Source organism: Eptatretus burgeri, chromosome 7 (genome assembly GCF_056783735.1).
Source record: "Eptatretus burgeri isolate ZD-2024b chromosome 7, Ebu_testis_v1, whole genome shotgun sequence".
Classification (NCBI taxonomy): Eukaryota; Metazoa; Chordata; class Myxini; order Myxiniformes; family Myxinidae; genus Eptatretus; species Eptatretus burgeri.
Genome location: NC_140967.1, coordinates 66,911,363 through 66,926,877, shown reverse-complemented (window position 1 = coordinate 66,926,877; position 15,515 = coordinate 66,911,363).

Sequence of the window (15,515 nt, the reverse complement as noted above, 5' to 3'; positions counted from 1 at the left end):
GAGTGTATTTACTTCATTTGAAACTGTACCATGGAGTAGCTTTTTGGGAATACTGCTGTCTGAGAAAGGCATTCATGCAATGCGGAATGGAAGAGCATCTCGTTTGTCAAACAATTTGGTGTGAAATGTATTGTTACCTCCACCACCGAAGGTGAAGGAGGTTATGTTTTCACTCCTTTCTGTCTGTCTGACTGTTTGTTAATTTTTTGGAATCCTTCGGATTTCGGCAATTATGTTGGTCGGTTGTGTGTGTCATTCTGTGTGTCTGTCTGTCTGTTTGTGTGTTTGTTTAGCCTGTAGCGGCCACACCGTTTCAGCGATCATGACCAAACTGGGTACAGACATCGTCCATGGTCCAACTTAGACACTTGTCGTTTTTGGTGAATCTAGGTCAAAGGTCAGGGTCAAGGTCACCAAAAAACCAAAATTCTTATTTTCGCAATAACGTCCGCTAAAATGGTCGTATCGACTTCAAACCAAATCCAAAACGTACATCTTCCAATACTGCATCCAACCATATGTCTCATTGGGGGTGTCACACCAGCACCCTTAGCGGTCGGGGGTCGAATGGCAGGGGGGTCGGGTCAAAAATTTCAAATTGCTATAAAAACGCCATTTCAAGTCCGATTGATTTCCAAGTTATGATCATGACCAAACTAAGTGATATAACTCATTAAACAGCAGCACTATCGACTTATAAGAACTAAATTGATTTCCAGGTTTTTGTTTTTTCAGAGATCATGGAGATATGACAAAGTTATTCCGGCAATTCCTTGCTCAATGAGCAATTTCATTTTGTTTGTTTGTTTGTGTACAGGATATCTCCACAAGTTGTGGACGGATCCGGATGAAATTTTGTGGACCAGTTGGGTCTGTGACAAGGACGAACAGATTAGATTAGATCCGGATCCGACGACTAGAATTTTTAAAGTGATTCTTCACCATTGAGAGATCGGGCCAAAAATGATATATAGCAAGATATCGCAAAACGTTGTGCAGGGATTCGGATGAAACTTGGTGGACACGCTGGGTGTGTGAACACGACAAATTGCTTCGATTTTGGTGAAGATCCGGATCCGGATCTGGAGGAGGTTGGTGAATGATCTGGTATTTCCAGTGGCTGTGTGTGGATGTGAGTCATGGACAGTGAAAAAGAAAGAAAGGAAGTAGATTGACAGTTTTGAAATGTGCTGTTGGAGACTAATGTCAAAAATGTCATGACCTGCAAGAAAAACAAACAAATCAGTGCTTGAAGAAACTCGACCACAATGTACGTTAGAAGCACTTATGCTAAAACAGAAACTGTCATACTTAGGACACATCGTGTGTGCCAAAAACAAAATTGTATGGAGAAATCTACCATGCTGGGTATGGTTAGGGAAGAAGAGGAAGAAGAAGAAGAAGAAGAAGAAGAAGAAGAAGAAGAGGAAGAAGAAGAAGAAGAAGAAGAAGAAGAAGAAGCAGACTTGCATTTGCTGGGTGGATGGGGTGATGGCTGCAACCAAGCGATCTTTGCGACAGCCTCGGGAATCAGTGCAGGAGAGGAATTTTGGGAAAAATCTGATCATGAATGTCACCAAAAGTAGGACACGACTTGACTGAAATAGATCACGCGCACACACACACACACACACACACACACACACACACACACACACACACACACACACACACACACACACACACACACACACACACACACACACACACACACCTCTAAACTGGCATTGTGGCCATGAACTCCTGTGCCACACAAGCACGAGCTGCAAGGGTCCTGAACAACATAGGGTGCCTGCCACACATCCCCCAGTTGAGGTATCCATTACACAGTTAAGAAGATCTCAAAATTTTCATCATTCCATGTTAGAGGTGCGAGTTGTATGTACTGTACTCCCTAATGAACTCAGCTCCTTGGGGAGCTCCACTCTGTGCAGTGGTTTCCTCCACTGATAAAGTTATGGTATGACAATGCAGTCATGTTCTGTGGGATAGGGTGTGTGTGTGTGTGTGTGTGTGTGTGTGTGTGTGTGTGTGTGTGTGTGTGTGTGTGTGTGTGTGTGTGTGTGTGTGTGTGTGTGTGTGTGAGAGCTTGTATGATCATGTGCTTTGGCCTTCGGGCTGAAGTGCATGGGTAAATTATTTTGACAGGCTTTGTTTGACTGTGTAGTTTGAACAATTTTTTCGAAAATCAAAAATCGGGCCACGAGCGGCTGTGCGCAGTACATTCAGCCATATTGTCAAAAATTTCCAGCCGGATCCGATGAAAACTGTCGGAGAAGATAGACTTTGAATGAACCCTGGTCGAAAACAATAAAAAAACGAAGTTCGTTATATCTCAGAGACTATGAGTCAGATATACATGAAACTGGTACGGTAGGTTCATGGTATGTCCTAGTTATGTGTGAGAAAGAACCGTTGCTATGCACCCCTCCGTTGCCTAGCAACGGCCGAAAAACCTCTAAATGTGGGGGTATTTTAACGAAAAAACAATCTGCAGCATTAACCCTTGAAGCTATAATCATGAATTTTCTTGCGCTTAATCCTCAGGTCATTCCCCATCGAACAGGCCCATAGCGTCAGGTTCTATTGGGTAGTGGACTACCCATGTCCACCTACTGGCTTGTCTGTCTGTCTGTCTGTCTGTCTCTCCTGAGCATAGCTCCGTGGGTTTTGATCCGATCCTGATAAAATTTTGGTGGGAGGTTTATATCATGATGTAGTTGTGTTTTCCTGAGAATTGGCGTGGTGCACCCATTATGGGCGGAGCCACGCCCAAAAAACATGTGTTTTTAGGGGGTAGCCGATTTCAATTTACATCTTCTCCGAGGGGGTTTGTCAAATCTGGCAGGGGTTTCAGTATTTGGTTAGTCCAATGGCATCTGCATAGCCCCACAGAGCTCAATTTTTCATTTTCGTCCTAAGGTCAAGGTCACATGGTCTCAAACTTAGAAAATGGTGAATTTTGACATAAAAATCCATCTTCTCCGAGGGGGGTTGTCGAATCTGGCAGGGGTTTTGGTATTTGGTTTGCCCAATGTCACCTGCATAGCCCCACCGAGCTCGATTTTTCATTTTTGTCCCAACGTCAAGGTCACGAACTTAGAAAATTGCGAATTTTCACATAAAAATCATACGACCGCCCAAACTTTGAGAGCAAGGATGACAATATTTTTTATGCATAATCTTGAGGTCATTCCCCACCTAAAGTCTTAAAACAATTTTGCTCTATCTCGAACACCTTGCCCGTGGTGCCCCCTTCAAGTTTGTTTTTACGCTGATTTCATCAAAGTATGGATAATCCGAGGAGTGCAAAATGCCATATAGACTATATGACGTTATATTGTTCCTGGAATGTTCCAGAGGAAGTTTTGCACCAAAGGTCATAATCCTTGACCTTTGACCTTTAAAGTTCACAAAGGTCAAATTTTCAAAGTTGTGGGAATCGAACCGGGTTTTCGACCTTCTTCGACTAACTAACTCCAATAAGCTATAGCACGTATCCTGCTTCCTTATTTTAATGTCCACAACATTGTTTTGTGACCTTTAAAGGTTATGCAAAGGTCAAATTTTGAAAGTTGTTGAACGAAACCGGGTTTTCGACATTTTGCAGCTAATAACCCGTTACTCGTACCACATCATGTTGATCATTTTTATAACTTGGTCAAAAATTATCACATTGTCTCATCCTTGACTTCTGAAACAATCCACATCATAAAATACCGCTCGTGAACCATTGTCGTCTTCAGACTTGTAATTTTTTTTTAACTTCTTACATTCAAAAGGCTTCACTCAACAGACGTTATCATATGGTTATGGTATGACCATGAATTGTAGCCCTGTGGGTGAGGATGCGTGCTTTTGTATGACTATAAGCCTCGGCCTTCGTGCCGAGATGCACGTGTATTCATTTGACAAGCTTTGCTTGACTCTGTACATTTTGTTTAACCTTCCTCATTGTCAAGACAATACTAATCTATATATATATATATATATATATATATATATATATATATATATATATATATATATATATATATATATATTCAGGCTGTTGCATATAAGACTGAATAATTTTTATTTTTTAATAAATCTCACAAAAAATAAATAATTTAATTTCAATAAAACTTCAAATTGAAACGATAGATCTCAGCATTCCATCGGGATTGTTTCTCTTTCTTGCTTTTTCTTTTATCGTTTCACAGGGAGATCTTGAAATTATAACCACTCTTGCACTTGAAATCATGCTTTAAAAATATAGCCTGTTTTTACAGTAATGGAAGAGACACACTCAGTAGTACTTACTCATCGTCGTTTCCAGGAGGAATAAGGCAGAAATGGGTCAGAACCATCTTAGAGTAGAATTTACAAAATTATTCATTATGCTCTTGAATATTGCGAGTTATTATCCCCGTATATGCCTCGGGTGGAAACAGTGCGTACATGCTTCAAGCACTGCCCCCCTCATCACATTTAATGAGGGGAAAGTGGTGTAGAAGTGCTGAGGTTTTGGAAGTTCTCCAAAAATGTGAAAACACAGCTGATCATCTTAAGGAGCTTAGTTAACAGGATTTATAAATTTGCAAAATCTGCATCCTGGGGGTGGGGGACCCAGCTGCTTGTACATCTATTTGCAAGAACATGTTGGAGAGAATCGAACAAGATGACACTTCTCTTGCTTGATCATATCTTGTTGAAGTGATGGGGAAAAATTTAATTTGGGCGGCAATGAAAAAATTCATTTCATTTGTGAGCAAATGAGTCGACTTTCCACGATGCATGACAAATGCGGACACATTGAATGAACTTCCAAACTTTGAAATCACTTCATAGTTTAACGAATAAATTCTAAACTCTGTCCATAATTCAAGCATACTTTCATTGAAAGTCTTTTTGTACATTTGTACGAGTTATTTCACAAGTCAACGATTCAGTCTTATATGGGACACCATGCGCATTCAACGCTGGGAATACTTGCTCTCTGTGTAAGCGCTTTATGCTGAAAATGGTACGATTCAAAACGTTGTGGACGGATTCGCTCACAATCCATTACATCAGTGGAATGTGTCAAGAAAAGTGTTTTGATGTATTTGATTCGGAAAGATAAGGTCCAGGCATAGAGGCAGCGGGCGAGAGACAAAGGCCTGGCTTGTGAAAAAGTCTTTCCACCTGCGTTATGCTGATGTTGCACTCTGCAAGCAATGAAACTTGGGTAACAAGAACTGGAATTCGCTTACACTGTGCAGAAAGCGTCAACCTGACAGGAGTGTAAATAAACATTCATATAGGTCTCCTTGCAACGCACCTGCCTACTGGGTTTATGATGGAACCACACACATTTTATATTAGGTGAAGGACAAATCATTAATACACAGGCAAAGGTATTTGAAACATTTTCCAAAGAATACTACATAATGTGAACCTTTGACAAACGTAATATATCCTTGGGCCCTTTTATGATACCAGTAATACCCGCTCCCTCCTGCAGTGAAATATGGTGTCACTTCCTTCTCCCTCAGTCAGGAATCAGTGGAAGAACAACTTGCACTGTTCCACATGTACTGTGGAGGTGAAAATTGCAAATTGTCTCCCCACCCTCACGGGGAGGGAGGTGGAGTTGTATTTTGTGCCGATGACCTGACCCTGGATACCCGTGTACACCTGCCAAATTTGACCGAGATTGGCCAAGCCATTTTTGATACTATAAGGTTCAGACATACATACATACATACATACATACAAACATACGTAATGAAACGGAAGACCAAGAAGGAATCCAAAGAAGCAAAGAGCAAAAATGTTGTCATCAGGGGGAACCTGGATAGGACTCAGGTTTCAGCCGCTACTCCACAATCCTTAAACCATATACATATACTGTGACGGACTTCGCTACTCTCAGATAACTCTGTGACAAATACAGAAATACCATGGACGTCGTTTACAACACTCACCTCTGGCTGGATCTTCGTGCTCAGGTTCGGTTTACCGTACCTGTGATGGCTGTGAGATGATTGAAGCAGATATACGTGAATATAGGGAACCTAATTAGAATATATATAGATATAGGGAACCGAGCCTGGTGTTGGCGCAGTGGTCAGGGCAGCGGCTTGGGAACCAAGAGGTCCTGAGTTCAAGCCCCGTTGGGCCACTGAATTAATACACCAGGGGGTTGACTCAGCCTGTCATCCTTCCGAGGTCAGTGAAATGAGTACCAGTGTACTGGGCCGGTGTATACCCCGGTTAAAATAGGTGTACCATATCCCTGTGTCGTAAGAGGCGACCAGGGTTGCGTCAGGAAGGGCATCCGGCGTAAAACATGTGCCAAATCACTATGTGGATCATACAGATGATCCGCTGTGGTGACCCCAAAGGGGAGCAGCCGAAAGAAGAAGAAGATAGATATAGGGAACCGTGCTAATTTTTTTGTTAATTGGTCGATGTTAATTGGTCGAGCAATGTATGTTATTTGGTCAAGCCAATCAGCATTATGCTCTACACCCTACCATCTACCAAAGGCCAATAAACCCTGGGTTTATGGCCCTCAGACACGCTATTCTGCGTTCAAAGTAGGACAGAATAAGTCAAGACAATTTGAAGCTTGTATTCAGGTCAAGTATTTAAATGGCAGGCAGGCAAGTACTTACAACTTGTATAACATTCCCATTACCACCACGACATACTCACATTTGGAACCTTGACAGTGACTTATAACTCTACAGTAGGCCAGCCTCGTGCATCTAATACAGAAGGGAGAGATGGGTGATTGGCAAGTAAGATGAGAGAGGACAAAAAGAGATAGGTTAGGACAGTATGGGCCCCTGCACACCTCACACCAACCTGGTGGGGCTGGTGTTGCTTGTTGATTCTGGCTCCCCACATCCTCACTGAAACTAGAACCCTCCACACTCTGCTTCACTCCTGTTTCTCATGCAGATACGGCTCCAGGGCTTCCCCACGGGCCAGTGACATCACTCGTGGCGCATGTTTAACATGGCTCTTGTGGTGTAGATGAGGCAGAGGTTCCAGCGACGTAACTAGTGGACATTGGTGTGTGAAGGCGAAGGTGCACAAGGGCAGAAGGTGAAGAAATAAGGAAGATAGCAAAAGGACAGAGAGGGAAGATTTTTTATCTTCCGAACAACAGAGAGGGCAGAACAGAACGAAGAACAAAGAACAAATAGTGAAGCAACGATAGCAAATCACGAGGAATTGATAGATAATGTGAAAAGGAGATTTTGAGGGCCCTCTGGAATCGTCCTTCAGATGTTCTTTCCCTTCCTTCAATGTTGCCTCCAACAAGTTGCGTGAAGTGATGTTTCGCTACTTTAAATCCTGGAGTGGTCTTCTCCTCATGAGAAATGTACATCCTATGTGGCATCCTGATCCAAAACAGGCCTGTCTCATCAACGTTGAAAAATTGTTTTGGAGAATATCCACCTTCCTCGATCATGGCCTTGAGAAACTCAGGAACCTTCTCGTGGAAACGGAGTCAGCAGCAGCAGACTCTCCGATTATTTTTACTTTGTGATAGTTGTAACCCTTCCATAAGTTCAAAAACCAACCAGAACTAGAGCTAAATGGCTTCATTTCACCTTCATCACTTATTAAGTCTTCAAAAATGCTTCTGCCCATTGCTTGTATCACAAGCATGCTGATGGGCATGTTCTCCTGGTTTTGCTGTTCAATCCTTGTGCTGGGCACATGTTCTATTTATTCCATAATGGAACTCCTGCATACAATGTCGCCAAAAATGGGCTTTTGGGGCTTGAGTCTGAAAGTTTTTCCCTTTTCCCCCATTCATTTGAATGGAAGTCCCAGAAACCCCATTAATCCTCTACTGGTGAGGATGCAGCAGGAGCAGGCAGTGGTGAGGATGCAGCAGGAGCAGGCAGTGGTGAGGGTGCAGTGGGAGGAGGCAGTGGTGAGGGTGCAGTGGGAGCAGGCAGTGGTGAGGGTGTAGCAGGGTCAGGAAGTGGTGAGGGTGCAGCAGGAGCAGACAGTGGTTAGGGTGCAGTGAGGTCAGGCAGTGGTGAGGCAGGAAGTACAGGCAGCAGTGAGACAGTGAGTGCAGGCAGTGGTGAGGCAGTGAGTACAGGTAGGGGTGAGGCATTGAGTTCAGGCAGTGGTGAGGCAGCAAGTACAGGCAGTGGTGAGGCAGCAAGTATAGGCAGAGGTGAAGCATGGAGTACAGGCAATGGTGAGGATGCAGGCAGTGGAGAGGGTGCAGCAAGTGTAGGCAGAGGTGAGTGTGCAGTGAGTGAGGCAGTGGTGAAGGTGCGGTGAGTGCAGGAAATGGTGAGGGTTCATTGAGTACAGGCAGTGGTGAAGGTGCAGTGAGTGCAGGCAGTGGTGAGGGTGCAGTGAGTGCATGCTGTGATGAATGTGCAGTCAGTGGTGAGGGTGCAGCAAGTGCAGGCAGTGGTGAATATGCAGCGAGTGCAGGCAGAGGTGAGGGTTCAGTGAGGACTGGCAGGGTGAGACAGCGAGTATAGGCAGTGGTGAGGCATGGAGTACAGGCAATGGTGAAGGTGCAGGTAGTGAAGAGAGGGCAGTGAGTGCAGGCAGTGGTGAGGTTGCAGCAAGTGTAGGCAGTGGTGAAGGTGCAGCAAGTGCAGGCAGATGTGAGGGTGCAACAAGGGCAGGCAGTGGTGAATGTGCAGTGAGTGCAGGCAGTGTAGAGGGTGCAGCGATTTCAGGCAGTGGTGGGGCAGCGAGTATAGGCAGTAGTGAGGGATGGAGTGCAGGCAATGGTGAGGGTGCAGTGAGTGCAGTCAGTGTGAGGTTGCAGAAAGTGCAGGCAGTGGTGAAGATGCAGTGAGTGCAGGCAGTCGTGAAGGTTCAGTGAGTGCAGGCAGTGGTGAGTGTGCAGCAAGTGCAGGCAGTGGTGAAGGTGCAGCAAGTGGTCAATGTGCAGTAAGTGCAGGCGGTGGTGAATGCGCAGCAAGTGAAGGTAGTGGTGAAGGTACAGCAATGGAGTGAGGTCCAGGAGACAATTTTTGTGGGTGATGAGATAATTAAATATATCGATTCTTCATTCTACAGGAAGGATCATAGACATAGAATACTGTGCTGTTTTGAAGGAGCAGGAGATGAAGCAATGAAGGGGCAATGAAGGAAGGGCAAACATTATCGTATTGGGTCATGGTAGGAAGAATTTGGTTGTGGTACACCACACACAATGTGGTCCTATCCAGGTTCCCCCTGATGACAACATCTTTGTGGTTGTGGTTGTGGTATAGGAGAAAATGACAGTGGGAAAGTTTACTCTGAGGTTTTGAAAAATAGATACAGGATATTGGGTAAGCAGCTGAAAGCAAAGGGTTGTGAGGTCATGTTTTCTGGGATTCTCCCAAGATTAGGAAATTTTATAGAAATTATGAGCAGAACGATATATGTCAACCAATGGCTGGAAGAAAGGTGTCGGGAGGAAGGTTTTACATTTTAGAAGTGGTGGGAATCATTTCAGGGGACAAAGGGAGTGTTTCCGGAATCATGGCCGCATGTTAAATAGAAAGGGGGCAGCAAGGTTTGCAGTGGGAATTGAGGAAGGAATTCAGGCTTTTTTTTAGGTCAGTGGAGGGTGAGGAAGTTATTAAGGAAGGAACTGATGATGTAATTGTGATGAGTAAGGCCAGGCAGGAAAACATAATTTCAGGAAGGGAAAAATTAAACATATTCTATACCAATTCCAGGAGTTTAAATAATTAGATGGAAGAGCTTGAAGCCAAAGTAGAGTACAATGTAGTTGCAGTGAGTGAGATATCGTTGAAGGAGGAGAGTAACTGGAGGACAGGATTAGAAGGCTACAAGGTGTATCGGTGTGATAGGAAGGGGAGAATAGGAGGAGGAGTAGCAATCTGGGTAAAGGACAGCATTGCATCAAGAGAAAGGGGTGACATTAAGGAAGAAATCAATGTTGAGGATTCTGCATGGGTAGAGATTAGAGATTGTAAAAACAGTAAGATACTGGTAGGATGCTTTTATAGGGCTCTGGTGTGAAGGAAGAGAAGGAAAGAGGAGTACATGAAGAACTCAAAAGGGCATGTGGTAAGGGAAGAGTATTAATTATGGGGGATTTTAACTTGCCAGGGATAGATTGGGTCCAGGAACAGGGAAAGGGCAAAGCAGATGAGGATTTCCCAGTTTTCATCCAGGATTGCTTTTTAACCCAGTTTGGAGATAAGCCCATGAGGGGGAGTGCAGTGTTAGACCTCCTTTTAAATAACGATCCCAATATGGTGGAGGATGTGGAGGTAGAGGAGCATTTTGGAGAAAATGACCATAACATTGTGTGCAAAGATTCTGCTAAGGGTTAGAGTTCAGGATAGTTGGGTAAGGCTATTGGATTTCAGGAAGGCAAACTTTGAGGATATGAGGAGAGAATTGGGTGATGTAGATTGGGAGAAGCTAACAACAGGACAATCAGCATCAGAGAAATGGGAAACCTTTGAGGACCAAATGTGTAGAGTGAAGAGTAAGTACATTCCAATGAGGTGTAAAACTAGAAGCACAAAGAGACCTGGGTGGTTGAGTAGTGACATAAGGAATGCTATTAAGGAGAGGGTGCAGGCATTTATTAGGCCAAATCAAAAAAAAAAATAGCAGTTGATTGTATCCACCCACTTCCTTTTTTGAAGCCACCTCCTTCTTTGTTATTTTGTCAAACATCATGAGAAAAACATAAATCATTAATAAAAAAAAACTTGCACCCATGACTGAAGGAAGCTGTGCAGTGAAACTGCTTCCCCACTTCAAGAGTATCCCCATAGTGGACTGAGGGTTACTTCCCCAACAGGCTAAACAATAAACCCCAAACTTAACAACGACACAAAAACTAAACAACAACACAAGAAAAACTAAACAACAACACAAGAAAAACTAAACAACAACACAAGAAAAACTAAACAACAACACAAGAAAAACTAAACAACAACACAAGAAAAACTAAACAACAACACAAGAAAAACTAAACAACAACACAAGAAAAACTAAACAACAACACAAGAAAAACTAAACAACAACACAAGAAAAACTAAACAACAACACAAGAAAAACTAAACAACAAGCTCTAAAAGAAGGAAACATCGTGGGTTAGAAAGGTTCCTTTTCTTCTTCAACGAGGGACGGATGGAAGGAAAGACACGTTTTTTGATGCAGTTTGTACCAATTAAAAAAATCCATACCTTCTTGTATGACAATACACCATTGTTTGAATCGATCATTTTCTCCATGTCGATGCTGAGTTTTTATAACTTCTACCCCACCGAGTTGAGTCCACATCCCACATGTTTAAACCTGTTTATTAAATGTTTATTGGAGATCTACATAGAAAGATGGCAGAGCCAATAATTTCAGTATTCACGAAGTGTGTGGTGTGTGTGGTGTGTGTGGTGTGTGGTGTGTGTGGTGTGTGGTGTGTGTGGTGTTTTTTTGTGTTTCACCAGACATTTATTTATTATACAGTATATATCTATCTATAATTACAGCAATGTGTATGTGTGTGTGTGTGTGTGTGTGTGTGTGTGTGTGTGTGTCTGTGTGTGTGTGTGTGTGTGTGTGTATGTGTGTGTGTGTGTGTGTATGTGTGTGTGTGTGTGTGTGTGTGTGTGTGTATGTGTGTGTGTGTGTGTGTGTGCATGTGTGTGTGTGTGTGTGTGTGCGCGTTTGTGTGTGTGTGTGTGTGTGTGTGTGTGTGTGTGTGTGTGTGTGTGTGTGTGTGTGTGTGTGTGTGTGTGTGTGTGTGTGTGTGTGCGCGTGACCGCTGTTTCTCGACAACCTCTGGTCCGATCTCATTGAAACTTGCCAGGTATATTGCTGGGGACCTGAGGATGTGCCTTTTCAAGGTTTGATATTAATCGGACAAGTGCTTCCCAAGTTATGGCCATTTATTAACCAACCAATGGCAAGACACGTTGTTGCGTGGGCCACGTTCCCCATTACGGGTTACAACGTACGGGCTTCCGGAGAGTGATGACTTCGTGTATTCTAATAATTTCTCGATTTCTTATGCGCATTTATAGATAAACATAATAGCCTAAGTTATGATTGTTTTCATATTAGACGGTGTATAAATTTCGGGAACATCAGAGTGCTGGTATGCTCAGAACCATGAAGTAAATTTTTTCTCTCTCTTCTCTTCTCTTTTTGTTTTTCCTTGCCACGACATTGCGAAAAGGTAAAATATGTTGGCGCTAATTGAATAATTGGGTATTAAAAATAAATTGCGAATAATATCGAACTTCCGGGTCACGCACGTACGGGCACGTGAGAGCGAAGAAACGGCCTGTGTGGTTTATTTATTTATTTATTATTATTATTATTTTTTTTTTTTACGGGCACGTACTAGTTGTTACGAATTTGGTAATTCGATCGCACAAAGCATTCAGGTTCCTTTAGTCAGTTATGTCGATAAGTGCTTGTTCCCGAGATAGTTCACCTTCCATTGTTTAATGGGCAGAAATCGATTAAGTGCACTGCGAGAGTCAATTTAATAGTTGGAGAGCGATCATAACACAATGGAGACGCCCCTCCCCCTCTTCTGCGAAGAGGAAGAAGAGCCCTCCCGTCCTGAATCACGGGACGTAAACAACTCCCTCCCGGCCGTGGTTGAGCGGGGGATGGAGCACGAGGGCATGAGTCACGCCGGGAGCGGGGGAGGGGGCGGAGGAGGATAAAGAAGAGATTCTCTGCTGGTGGTTCAGTAGACCTTTGGGTTCTGCTTGGCTCGGGTTCGGGTTGAGGATTTTTGAAGGCTTTTTCCTTAGGCTTGGCTTTTATCAGGCCTTTGGGTTCTGCTTGGCGAGGGTTGAGACTTGCTTCAGTGAGCTTCGGTTCTGCTTGGCGAGGTGGAGGCTTTTTGAAGGCTTTTCGCTTCGGCTTGGCTTTTCAACAGGCCTTCGGGTTCTGCTTGGCTCGGTTCGCTTTTTGGGCTCTGGCTTGGTTCGTCGAACAGAGTTGAGCTGGTTGCTCGGCTCGGAGTTCTTGGTTCGTGGAGCTCTTTGTTCTCTGCTTGGTTCCCGGCTTGGTGTGACTCATCGGCCTCATCTTGGAGGTGGTTCTTCGAGGAAGCGAAGGATCGGCGCCTCGTCTGACCAGCACGTGTTCGGAAGCGCGAGAGGATTCGCTGGAGCTAGGGAAGGATCGTGGCTCACGGCGATTGGATCCAGCTCGCTCTCGCTGGAGCCCGGGTCCGAACAGCTTGAAGACCACACGAGGTGGAGAGGTCCGATATAGGTTCTGGGTTTCAACTCATCTGTCCCTCCGAGCTGGAGTCCGTTATTAAAGGCCTCTGCCACCATTTATTGTGTATGTGTGTCCGTCCGTCCGTGGGCCCGTCTAATAAGTAGGAAATTGTTCAGTGTTTTGTGTGCTGTAAATCCTTGCATTGCATATCGTATAGTCAGAATAGTTCTGCTCTTACGTGCTTTCCTAGTTCCCCATTATTATTAATAAATACCCCAATTGTTAAATGTTTTCAGCTCGTCACGTGGATTCCTTCATTGACTGAGCATTTTGTGTGTTGGGAGTTAGCCGTTGGTTTGCCGTAAAAGGGGGACATCCGGACCGACGGTTCTCTGCGATTAAGCCGCTCGGAATCACGCACGGGACAGGCTCGCTTGAAGGCCCTGTCACACCTTGACGATTTAGCCAACGTATGCCTGACGTGTGCAAAATTGGGCTAAAACGCCGGCACACGTCGCATACGTCATGGGTAAGTTTGTATACGTTAAGAGAACGCTGGCATACGTCGTAGTACGCTGGCAAACGTCGTAGTTCGCCGAGCTGTTAGACACATTTTCCATGCTTGAAATTTCCCGACGCATGCCAGTGTATGACTCGCACGTTCCGCATAATGCTGCCCATAAGTTGTAGGCACACTACGCGATCGTTGACACACGTCGACACACGTTACTTGTACCTTACTCATAAGTCGAAACACGTCAAGGTAATGGTTAGCGTCAGTGGTCCAGACTCCCTGTTTTTTTTTTTTCTTCGGTACGGCGGTCATGTTGACACTTCCATTTCTAGTGCGGTTATAATATAATATAATTAAAAGGCTGCCGCTCAACGATTTAAATCATAACCGTCATACCGAAGAAAAAAAAAACGGAGTCTGGAACACTGACGCTAACCATTACCTTGACGTGTTTCGACTTATGAGTAGCGTTCCTACAACTTATGCCAGCGTATGCGGAATGTGTGTCATACGTCGAGTACGTCGAGAAATTTTCAGCATGCTGAAAATTACTCGGCGTACAATGACGTATGCCAGCATGCTCTTAACTTATACAAAACTTACCCATAACGTATTCGACGTGTGCCAGCTTGGTTCGGAAAATTTTTCATACGCTGGCTAAAACGTCAAGGTGTTACAGCGACTTGACACTTCGATGTCTAGTGCGGTTATGAGTTGAATCATCGAGCCGCAGCCTATTAATAGCCTACGCCACGTGATCGTCGGCGATACGCTGCCGCGCGCTATGCATAAGTTGGACTATCGTTGAGCATAGGTTGTGAATGCCAACAACACGCTCAGCATTCGTTGGTATAAGTTATCTATATGTGATTAAAACGTTCTGTGTACATTACTAATACGTTATGCATACATCCAACACGTTATTATACGCCCAAAAATTAAAAAAAATATCAATAGTTCAGCATACGCCAGCGTTTTACATACATTCTGATACGTTGCCATAGGCTGGCTAAAACGTCAAGGTGTGACAGTGGCTTAAGCTGCTTGTTCCGTCGAGGGTGGAATAACCCGTTGGTTGGATCACGTGGGTATTTAGGTAAATTGAAGATTGGCAATCGACCCTACGGCGCCTACCCCACGTGGTCTGCCCATTGGCGTATTTCAGTTCTTGCACAAGGACCCGTCAGCCTCAGAGTTATCCGGGCGGCAATCTATATTCCGGGCGATCGGTCGGGCCGACTCGACTTGCGGCTCCGTCAGAGCGGTCGGTTCGCGGCCGACACACCGGCACCGCAACAATATGTTTACAACGTGGATTGTATTTTTAATAGGCTGAGTGATTGTGCACATGACGTGTCAGGTAAATGATCTATGTCATATTTGTTAGGGGGTCGAAAACTGACGTGTCTGGTACATGACTCATGTCATTGTGGTGGGTGGGGGGCGGGGGTGGAGATGTTAAAAAAAAAAAAAACTGGCGTGTCAGGTACATGATTTGTCGGGAACTAATAGCTGGTGGCCATTTTGAAAATAAATAAACAATAATAAATCTACACGAATAAAAGGCAATGAGTGTGTGTGTCTGTTTTTCAGTGTGTGTGTGTGTGTGTGTGTGTGTGTGTGTGTGTGTGTGTGTGTGTGTGTGTGTGTGTGTGTGTGTGTGTGTGTGTGTGTGTGTGTGTGTGTGTGTGTGTGTGTGTGTATGTCCTCCATAACTTCAAATCCATGAAACCTATCAGCCTGAAACTTTGCATGCTTACCAAGAAAACTCCGAGGAAGTACTAGAGTGATAATTGGGTGTACTGGTTAATTAATACGCCCC